Genomic DNA, 11,616 nt, shown 5'->3' on the forward strand with positions numbered 1-11,616 from the left:
TCCCTCCCTTCCCCTCTCTCTAAAAATAAATAAACAAAATCTTTTAAAAAATGGTAGTTACAAAATAGTCATGAGGATATAAAGTACAGTATAGGGAAAATAGTCAATAATATTGTAGTAACTATGTGTGGTACCAGGTGGGCACTTGAAATATCTGGGAGGATCAACTTGTAAAGTATATGATTGTCTAACCACTATGCTGTACACCTGAAACTAAAACAAAATAATATTGAATGTAAACTGTAATTGAAAAATTAAAGAGTTAAATAAGTAAATAAATGTTCTTAGTTGCAAAAATAGAGAAAGTTAAGCAACATGGTCAAGGCCACACAGTATAAATTAAAGAACAAAGACTTGAACCTTGAACCATATGAATCCAGAGCATGATTCCTCATCTGAGAACATGAAAATAAAGACCTAAATGATGTGGTATCTAACATTTGAAAAGTGTTAACACACAGGTTTAACTTTGTATTTTGTTCATCAACATTGTTCAAGAAAAATTTATTGTATGCACCAGGCTCCTGGTAATACCCCAACGTCTGGTCACATGCGGTGAATGAGATTCTTGGAGCTTATGTTCCAGTGATGAGAAAAGGCAATAAACTCATAAGTGAATAGGTAAATAGAAAAGAAAAACATCAGATAGGTAAATACAAAAGAAAAACATCGGTTGGGCACTAAATAGTTAGACAAGGAGGGATTCTAGTTAAAGGCAGACCTCAGGGATGTGAGTTACATTCCAGACCACCACAATAAAAAGAATATTGCAATAAAGCAAGCCACACAATTTTTTTGGTTTCCTGGTACATATAAAAATTGTTTACTATACTATAGCCTATTAAATATGAAATAGCATTATGTCTCAAAAAATGTACATACCTTAACTAAAAATAATTTACTGCTAATCATCATCTGAGCCTGTTGAAGAAATGGTGCCCATAGACTTGCTCAACGGAGGGTTGCCACAAACCTTCAATTTGTAAACAAAATTCTATGTCTCTGAAGCACAATAAAGTAAAGCACAATAAAAGGAGATATGCCTGTTTTTTTTTTTCTTCCTGCTCTTCCTGCTGCACCTTCTCTCCTGGATTGTGAGATCTTGGAGTAGGCATTCTTTTCGGTATTCCCTGATTCATCTTAAACAACTATTTGCTCATAGTATGATTACTGAGTCAGTGACATGCTATTTAAAGAGCCAAGTGTGCTCTCTTAACAACCTTTTATCTGAATGTAAATCACAATCTTCTGGAAATTGTAGTCCTTTGTAGTTTTTGTTTATTCTACCTATACTTGAAGATGGAAATGTCAAAGAAAGGATTTTGCTTCTTCATTCTGCAAGGTGCAAGAGCTCACATCATAATGTTCTCAGGATGATCAGAAACCCCCAGAAATTTCAAGTTCTCTTGATTAAAAAATTCAGAATTTAATTTAACTTGGTGAAGGCTTTTAGGTTTTAAAAGTCTGACATTTTGGCTTGTTTTTGAAAATGACCCCACAGCTGAGCCACAGTATGTAATTTATTAAATAATTGATGCCCTGTACTAAGTGGCACCTTCAAAGGGAATATCCATCTTCCAAATGGCTTGTGCACCTAATTCCTGTAAAAGTCAGCAGATGCTGAGACATTACTTAAGAAGTGAGCCTCAAAAGTCTCATTTTTTTTATTTGACAAATATTTTTGAGTCCTGACCACATGTCAGGCACTGAGACAGGCACTGGAAATAGAAAGGTAAGCAAAACTAGACCGTACCCCTGACCTGATAGAGTTTCCTGGATAATGGTACTCTCTCCATATTTTCTGAATTCTACCCCATACTTTCTGAATCAGAATCCCTAGGACAGTGATGCTCAAATTTTAGAGCATATCAAAATCGTACATTAGTGTTCCCCCTACCCCCAGAGTTTCTGATGCAGATTTGGGATAGGGTTTAACAATTTGCATTTGTTACAAGTTCCCAGGTGATATTGAGGACCACATTTTGACAACCACCAACATAGGGCATAGGACCCAAGCATCTGCCAGTATCTGATGTCTGTCCAAGGTTGAAAGTTAATGGAGTATGGTATGACCATCACTATGTTGGTTGCATTGATCAGAGAGTTTCAAAATGAATGCAAGTCCAGTCTCTACTTCCATAAAACCCACAATGAAATAGGAACAATAAAATATAAAAAGTCAAAATTTTATAAACAATTGAAATGTTTTGCTGGGTGTTATTATTATGTGGACACAAAGTCTCCAGAAATGTAAAATCTCAGTGGAGGCTGGAATAGGTGGAGAAATCTGCTGGGTCCTGAAAAATGAACAGTGTTTATACTGGTAGCTGGAAATTGGGAAATTATTCAGGGAAAATTAACCTAAAGTCAGTCCATTTCCTTTAAATTTGACATGGATGACAAACCCCAGTAGTGTAGCAGTAACTGACTTTTCACCAAAAGAATTATGGGTATTTTCAAATCATACCTCAGTACTCGTAGATATTTTAAATATTATTTATAGGCATCACCACTTTGAAAGTATAACAGTTACAGATCTGCCTCTAGGTCTTATGTGAAATGCACTATTCTTACTTTTTTATTAAGACAATTTTTAAAATATATTAATAATTGTATTTCATTCCCTTTTAAAATATTACAAGTTTCATTGTGTGCAATTAAAAACATTATTCTGAGAAGGGTCTATGCCACAAAGACTAGCAAGGCATAGTGGCAGTGAAATGGATTATGCATGTAAGAGAGTAAGCAGTATGTAGGGCTGTGTATAAAAGTAAATTAAGTTTGGATTGGTTGGGTGCAGACTTAAAAACCAAGGATAGAATCCATAATTTTTGATGGATTGATTATCATCTAAGAAATGTAATTGTTGGCCTTAGTTCTGACTAAACAGCTACATCAGGACTTCTCTTTAGTATGAATAAAAGTCACATGGTGAGCTTCTGAAAACATAGTTTCCTGGGCCCCATATGCAGAAATTCTAATACAGTAAACCTCAGGTGGGGCCCCCAAATCTGCATTTTTTTAAAGATTTTATTTATTTATTTTTAGAGAGGGAAGGGGGGGAGAGAGAGAGAGAGAGAGAGAGAGAGAGAGAGAGAGAGAGAGAGAGAGACATCAATGTGCAGTTGCTGGGGGTTATGGCCTGCAACCCAGGCATGTACCCTGGCTGGGAATCGAACCTGGGGCACTTTGGTTCCCAGCCCGAGCTCCATCCACTGAGCTACACCAGCCAGGGCTCCAAATCTGCATTTTTAATAAGCTCCTGGGTGATACCAGAACAACCTGTCCACACAGACTTCACTTTGATTACCAATGATGTACTTAATGAAGCATGCACAGAAAAATACAGTTAAGAGACAGCTATACATTGTGTTAATGCTTTCCTGCATTTGTTATTATGGTGTAAGTACAGAAAGGAAAGAAAAAAGTCCCATGACTAAGTAAGTATGTGAAAAACCTAGAACAATAAAGTCAGACAAACTAAGACCCTACATCATACCAAAGTGCACAGTCATTCTTCAGGAGGACATAAGATCTAGTGTGTCCTAAGCTTAGGTGACCAAAAAAATCCTTTGTCATCAGCTGTGCAGAACTAAGTCCAGAGGACACATTTTGAGGAAAGCTGGTCTATGACAACTTTGAAAGAACTTCCCCATAAAGCCAATACCAGAGATGATTAAAAGCAGTATTTTAAAGAAGACTATTGTTTATAAGCCTTTGCTCACAAGTCCTGAGTAGCTCAAACAACATCACGAGATTTAATTGAAGACAGTTTCCAGAAGTGCAATTTCCTTATTTCATCTAAGTTACTGATTTTCATGAATGCTAACTTACACTAATTTTTTTTCTAGTAAGACCTTAGGGGGGAGGCTTGATCTCAATACTCAGCTAACCCATGATGAGTCTAAAGCACCCAAGAAAAATGGGTAGTTCTCTCATTTCTGCCTTTCTCCTAATTGCATGGGGCACTTTTTCCTAATCACCACATACACATGTGCTGGGCACACCTAAACACATCCCACACCATGTATGTACACATAGAGGCACCTAATCTTCAATCCTTTATTTCTTCATATAACTTTTACTTTGAGGGCTGTTCAAGATTGGCCAGCTAATATTTTCCCCTAAGGATATGATACATCTTGGGGATTTCAATAGTAATTTTTGGTTTTATTGCTCAAAGGAGAAAAAGGATGTAGCCTTGAGTCTCCTACAAGGCAATCAAGACTGAGCATGTGCTGTGTTCATTGACACTTAATAAAAGGGACAAAGAATGAGAAATCCACTCAAAATTTTTCTGTCAAGTTTTTCAGATAAACAAGCAGAACAACTGGGTCTCCACAGCCTTTGGTGTCTTGAAACTTGGCCTTTGGCTGCATTCCTTTTGAAGTATGATTCTTGAGTCATGCCAAGTCACAGTTTCTGCACAGGACTAGGGTTTTGGATGACATTACCATCCTTTCCTTCAAATAAAAAAACCCTTCTTCCTCATGATCTAAAAATACTCCTCAGCCTTGGAGCACAGCCTTGTTTTCATCAACGCCTGTCCCCTAGATCATTTGTTTGAGGGAACTGATCCACATTTGGGTCTCCTTGAAATGTCCAGCTCACAGAAATAGCACAAATATTTCCTTTTGCCCAACCATGAGAATCCCATTCCCACCTCCAATTCACACTCTCCTTTTCTTTTTCTTTTTTGAGATTTTCCTTTTTGGGAGGGAGGAGATGGTGGATGATCTTGGCAGGACAAAATAAAAATTATTTTAACTTAATTTTTATTCTTGCAGCTAGGATAAAAAACAGAGTTGTGTTAACTGAATATTTCTATTCCTATAAATTGACTTTACAAGTCTCATCACAGTCAAGTAAAATAAAATTTTCTCAGACAAATGTTGGATAGGTTTTATTTTAAACCATGTGTAAGATTACTTTGATTCTCAGTAGCAGAGCATTCTAGATTCATGGCAGTGTTTCTTGGTTAATTGCCTCATATTTAAATGAGTAACTATTCATTTTATTCAAGTCAAACTCTTGTACCTAGCATTCAATGCCCTTTTCTGTCACATGCTGTGAGTGGGCTTGGGAGGACAGTGTAGGAGTTGGGTGGAAGTCACAGCTGTTTCCACCTTCAAGAAGCAATGGTGGGAGGAAGGATCATGGTTGAGGAAGAAGGCAAAGGGTTAGGTTACCTGACATATGATCAAATGTGGTCAAGGGAGGAAGAGGTCAATGGTAGAAGAGAAGTCCAATGTTGGAGAATACAGTGAGTATGGATGTGGGGGATGGAAAACTAAAGTGCAAAACTGAATGAAAAATAAGGAAATTGGGAAGTCAATGGTCTGGGAACAAAGGCAAAAAACTGCAATAGATGTTCTAGTCAGCCTCATTTGCAGTTTAGGGACAGGACCTTTCATTTTTAATGAATTAGTCATAGAAAAAGCTTCTAACATATCTGGTCTCAATTTGTCTCCCTACACTTCTCCCTTACACATGTGTTAGACTAGTCAGACAAGAGAGCTCCCTCTTCCTCAAACAGACTTCACACTTTCCCTCTTCCTACTTTTGTTTCTTTTGCTTCCATTCTTGCACCTAGCATTTCTTTCTTCCTGGATCACCACCTGTCAGATCCTACCTATTCCCTCATAGACCATCTCAGATGTCATTTCTAGGAAACCTTCCCAGATTCCTCAACCACATGCCATCTCTTCATTAAAGAAATTTGAATGTGCTGTTACACTCAGTGTGGTAATTTTGAGACAACTGAGAGGACAGGGTAACAAAAGGTGAAGAGGGAACAGCCATTTCATCCCATCTCCTCTGGGGCTCTACACTTAAAATGCTCTGCATTCTGGAATAATCTTTAGTATATTTATATTGGTATATTATCTTACCTTCCCCACAATAATGGAAGATGTCCATTTAAGGCTAGTAGTTTACTAAGTTAGGCTCTAATAGTAAACCTAGAGGAGTAGAACAATTCTAAATGAACACAGTCAGAGTAACATGTATTAGTCATTAAAGCAATGGAGAGTGGAGCAGGAAATCTTTATTTGTGTTCCAGTCTGATTCAGCCAGCCATAGTGCACCCCTCTGAACCATGGTTTTTTCAAATATGAGGTGAGGAGAGTTTATCTGCCCTATTCACAGAGCACATTTTTGAAAAAAAAAGTGAGATAATGCCCATGTACTATTTACAGGCTATATAATGTTACATAAATAGTGGAATTATAAAGATATTGTCCATTTATTCTTTAATCAATCAACTTATATGTACTGGTTCCTACTACTTAATAAGCAGGAGAATAACAGAGACCATATACAACACATCCTTGAATATTATCATTTTGTTCAGTGTTGTTTTGTTATAACATTGATAGGACATTGTAGGAACTCAATTCTTACTTGTGTCTAATAGCCTGTAATAAAATTGGTTTTGTTATGCATCACTTTACTTAACATTACAGAGCCTATCAATGAAGTTAAGTGAAAACTTACTGTACATACTGATTATACTTCTTAAATGCATAATCAAATTAACCCAATAAAATGCACTAAATGAATGTAGAGATGTGTAAAAGTAAATGCATTCTTCTCTGTATCCACCATTAAATAATTTCTCTTGACTTTCACTTTTTATTGTTCTTTTTCCAAATTTCTAGGATATCTATATACATATCTTTCTTTTTTTTTTCTTCAACAACACTACATTAATTTTTTTTTATTTCAATCATTGTTCAAGTACAGTTTTCTCCCCCCTACTCCCGTTCTTACTTTCATAGTTAAGAAAACAACCTTTGGTAGTTTTGCTTTTCCCAAATTTCTCCATGAAGGGTCACCAAACTCCTTTATCTACATAGAGATTATGTGTTTCATGCTGGCAGAACTGTTGAATGTTATGTATCAAGTATGGTCCATCTTCCCAAGTGCTTAATAGGATGCTTTACATGCAACTGGACTTAGATTCTTGTGTTTTAGTATGGCACAGTTTCAGCAACTCACTGAACAATTCCGTTCATGAGTGCTCACAGATCCCCACCACACCTATTTCAAATTAGGACTAAATAATGTATTATTGAAAGCTCAATCTGCCTGCAAATACTAAAAAAGAGCCATGTAATATATGACAAAACCAAATTATATCTAGCTTTCAAAAAATTCTCATTCTCTCCATGACTTTAAATTATGAGCACTGCCATAGGCCTCTTGCTAGCCATTCTCTTTTTTCTTTATAAAACAAATTGTCAGGAAATTCTATGTCTGGATGTTTAGAAGTGTAGATTTCTACTGATGGTACTTCAAACGTGTAAGTTGCTGGTGCAAAGATACCAAGTTTGAACCAGAAAATCAACACATTCCTACAAAACCATATCAACAACCATAGTTTTCAACATGCAGAGTGATGGGTCTGGCATGTAGTCCATGGAAAAGACAGAGAAGTGGCTACTGGGAAACTTCCACCCCAACTCCTCTAGAGCTTAGTATCTCTTCTTTTTAATTTTGTGGTCTTACTTCTTTCAATTCCATCTGTTCTTTAATTTTTAGAGAGATCCTCATTTAATAAATCATTACTTTTTATTTTTAAAGTAGTAATACATACTAGAAACAAAATTTGAAAGGTACAAAAGAATCTAGTGTGAAGTGCCAGTCTCTCTGGGACCCTGTTGCCAAACATTCACTTCCTCTCTCTGGAGATAATTAGTCAACCAATTATTTGAACACTTTTTTTTTCATTTCCATGACCAGCTCCCTCATATCTTCATGCCAATCTTCATGTAACAGCTAACATCAGTTATTCCCTTTCCAAGCCAAACTATCTTTCTCCCATCTCCCATTGTTCGCAGAATAACTGAGAACAATGCCTGGGTAAGAACTAATCTGGAGTTTGATATACATATGATATATAAATGATACAAAAGTGAGGAGGGTGTTCCACACTGGCAGTGGGGAGCTTACCTAAGATCCTGGCATATAGTGATTCTCTGTAAATCTGTTTACTAGGTAATTGAAATGATCAATGAAACATGCATGTCATGTTATAAGAATCAGAAAGGAAACTGCTTCATGGCCACAGAGTTTAGAATACAGTCATCCCTCACTATATTGCGGTTCACTTACTGTGGCTTCACTGTATCGTGGGTTTTTTTAAAAAAATACATATAATTCTGTGTCGTGGAGTTTTTGCCCTATGCAGGATTTTGTGGTATATAAGTATTTATATAATATTTATGATTTTAATTATTTTTGCCTAAAAAATTAAAGCAATCTAAAAATTTTAAAAATGTTAATTCAAACACATTAAAAGTATATTAAATCGAAATAAAATACAGTATATATTTCATCAGTGGATGAATACCATACTGTACACAATGGAAATGCAGTATGCCACTACCGCTTGCTCAAGTTTGCCAATGTGAGATTGTACACAGCACACTATTGGCTGATGGAATGGAAGGCAACCAACCACAGCACTGTGTTCTGTATCCTGGGTGCTGATTGGCTCAGTGACTGTAGCATTGGTCTGTTTGCTCTCCCACACTGTGCCCATATGTTCAGCATCTCTCCTTGTCCACTTCACATTGACGTCTGATCGCTGTGCATAGAGTTGCTCTGCAGTGTTGTGTTTTTGAGAAATTTTTGTAAAAGTTTGAATTGATTTCAAGCCCTACGATGCCGCCCAAACATTCTGCGCCTTCTAAGGCTTCTGTCAGTGAACCCAAGCGCCAGAGGAATATGCTTACCATCAAAGAAAAGGTGGAACTTCTCGATGTTAAAGGAAGGCAAAAGCTATGTGGCTGTAGGCCGCCATTATGGGATTAATGAATCTACTGTTCGCTACATAAAGAAAGACGAGAAGAATATTAGGTCTATGGCAACAATGACTTTTAACAAGACAGCAAAAAGGGTGGTCACTTCCCGCAATAAGGCCATTGTGAGGATGGAGTCTGCATTGGCTCTGTGGATAAATGACTGCAAGAAGAAGAATATCTCACTAGATACCAACACCATCTGGATGAAGGTAAAAAAACTTTATGATAATTTTGCAGAAAGCATAAACATTCATGATGGTGATGAGGATGAAGATGAGGATGACACAGAAGCAGGACCATGGAGTGTTTCTCCCACCAGACCAACCCCATTCAGCCCCAGCAAGGGCTGGTTTGACCAATTTCAGAGATGCTTTGGACTCAAGAGTGTCTCTCTGCATGGAGAAGCTGCCTCTGTGGATAAAAAGCACTGCCAGCAACTCCCCATAACTATGTTCATCACTCTGACGAAGAGATCAGTTACGCCTATGCCTTTAGCGGAAATAGAAGCTACAGACCAGGGTGAAGATACTGCACCACCTGATGAAGCACCTGATGAAGTGGTGCCTTCAGAAGAGCTGTAATGCTCTTCACGGCTGTACAGTACATTCATCTCATCATCATCACTTTAATTGCCATCAGTACTGAACAGCTACATAATTCACGATCTTCATCATTCAAGTTGTAGTATACTTCACTGGTGAGTACCCATATAGAATTTTATGTGTTGTTAAAATTATGTAGGTTTAAGAGTGTAGAAAGTGTTTAAGAGCATATGAAGTGTTTATAAGAGTGTGGGAAAGGTTTATAGAAGTGTGGGAAGGGTTTATACAGCCTTAAAATATATGTAAATAATAAAATAAATATAACGCCGCTGCTTTGCGGATTTTCACCTATCAAGGGGGTCTCTGGAACATAACTCCCATGATAGATGAAGGATCACTGTAAGAACTAATAAAAGACAGGGGAAATAGCAATCACAATCAATATCTATTGAATTAGTAATGGGTTTTCTCAGCTTCTAAGCATTCATTTATTTATTCCTTAGAAACCTTCATGAGGTATCACTTTATTATCCATTTTATAGATCAGGAGACTGTCTTGGGAAGGTTTGGTATATTTCCAAGGATATTCAGCTGATGTGTAATAAAAAGTCAAATCCAAGATCCAATTTCAGTTGTCAGAGACTTGAATGATTAGGATAAAGAAACCTGGAGCATCTGAAATTTGCAAACTAGGATTTAGGGGACACTTTCTATATGTTCACATAATTCTAGGTATCTACAAATATCTAATATATGCATAAAATATGGCTCTTTTACTGCAAAGAACATGTACATTGTATATATTTAAACCTGAGATGATAGTTTGGGAGGTGAGCTGAGCTACTTCATTAGTGTTCACTTGGTGTTTCAGTTAGATTATAACCTCCTGAAGAGAGGGTCAGTTGCTTCTATACACTTTGAACTTCCTTGTACTGCACAGATCAATATTTATTCTCGAATTCCCTTTTTTCCTGAGTTGTCACTAACCCTAAATGTGTCAGATATCCCAAAGGGTAAGCAGTGGAAAGTAGAAAGCCCTGGCTCATTAGAGCAGTGGTCAAAATATTGGTGAAATCAAGAAAAATGTTGGAAGTGAATGTACTCTATATGTTTGTTTTATTTGCAGAGTAGAAGAGCAAATCACTTGGAACATTTACATAACATAAGTGAAGTCTCCAATAATATTTACCAATCACAAGTTGTTTACCAAAAAGTTGTTTACCATACCAAGTGGCATGGGGAACAATGAATGTGTAATTCTCAACCACTGGAATGAGGCTTTGCATTTTCTTCTTTACATCAAAAAATAATGTATTGGAGAGCCTCTGCCCTCATATTCACTGAAGGAATTGAAAAACTGAGAAAAAAAAATGTAACCACAACATGACTTAAAAGTGAAGGACATTTTATAAAGAACATAAATAAGAAATACTTAAATAAAGTATAAAGGAAGTACCAATATGCAGAAGAAAAAACAACAGTTTAGTCTGTACACTAAAAATGGCTTCGTTTTCAGTGAAATAGTATTGGGAAATAGAACTACAGCTCACCTTAAAGCAGAGCTGCCCAGCCAGTGTGCCTTGGCATCAAAAAGGTTATAGATGTACCATGAAAAGTGCATCCTTTCTATCTTGGGTAGGGGAAGCCAGAGCCTTTGGATGTGGTCTCCAGCTGTGAGAAGCTTAGCCAGGGGTTCCTCAGAGGGTAGCCTGGGCTGAGTTAGTGTTTGACAGTGTACCTTACAGTCCCTAAAGGAGGCAAGCAAAAATGGTGGTGTTTACCATGTGCTGAGTGGAACCAAGGAGAGCATTTACTTCAGCAGCCAGCTGAGAGTGAGATGCTGCCAGCTGTAGGCAAGAGACCCCTGGGGATTGCTGGGAGGATTGGCATTTCAGGATGCCTGAAGCAGAGCATGCAGATAGAGTGCCACCAGCCAGTGTGGGAAGCCCGGAAGGCCAAGTAGTTTGTCCTGGTGGAGACAGCTCAGATTGGGAGCTCCAAATCCTGGACTTTGAACATATTAGGCACTTCTGTGTTTTATGGCTGATGTGCCTGTTTAGTGGTGACCAACCCAGCAGTGGGGCAGCTCTAACACATGGACTTTTTGAAGATTAGAGCTTTACCATCTTTTGAAATAGTTGATATGAAAAACAGATCAAGTAGATTTAAAATTTATTCTCATTATCCTAGAAATTTTGACATATTTGTCAAAGAGGAGAAAAAAGGGGCTGATAAACTTTTAAAATATAATTTCAACAATTTAAACA

Source organism: Phyllostomus discolor, chromosome 8, assembly GCF_004126475.2.
Source record: "Phyllostomus discolor isolate MPI-MPIP mPhyDis1 chromosome 8, mPhyDis1.pri.v3, whole genome shotgun sequence".
NCBI classification, from domain to species: Eukaryota; Metazoa; Chordata; class Mammalia; order Chiroptera; family Phyllostomidae; genus Phyllostomus; species Phyllostomus discolor.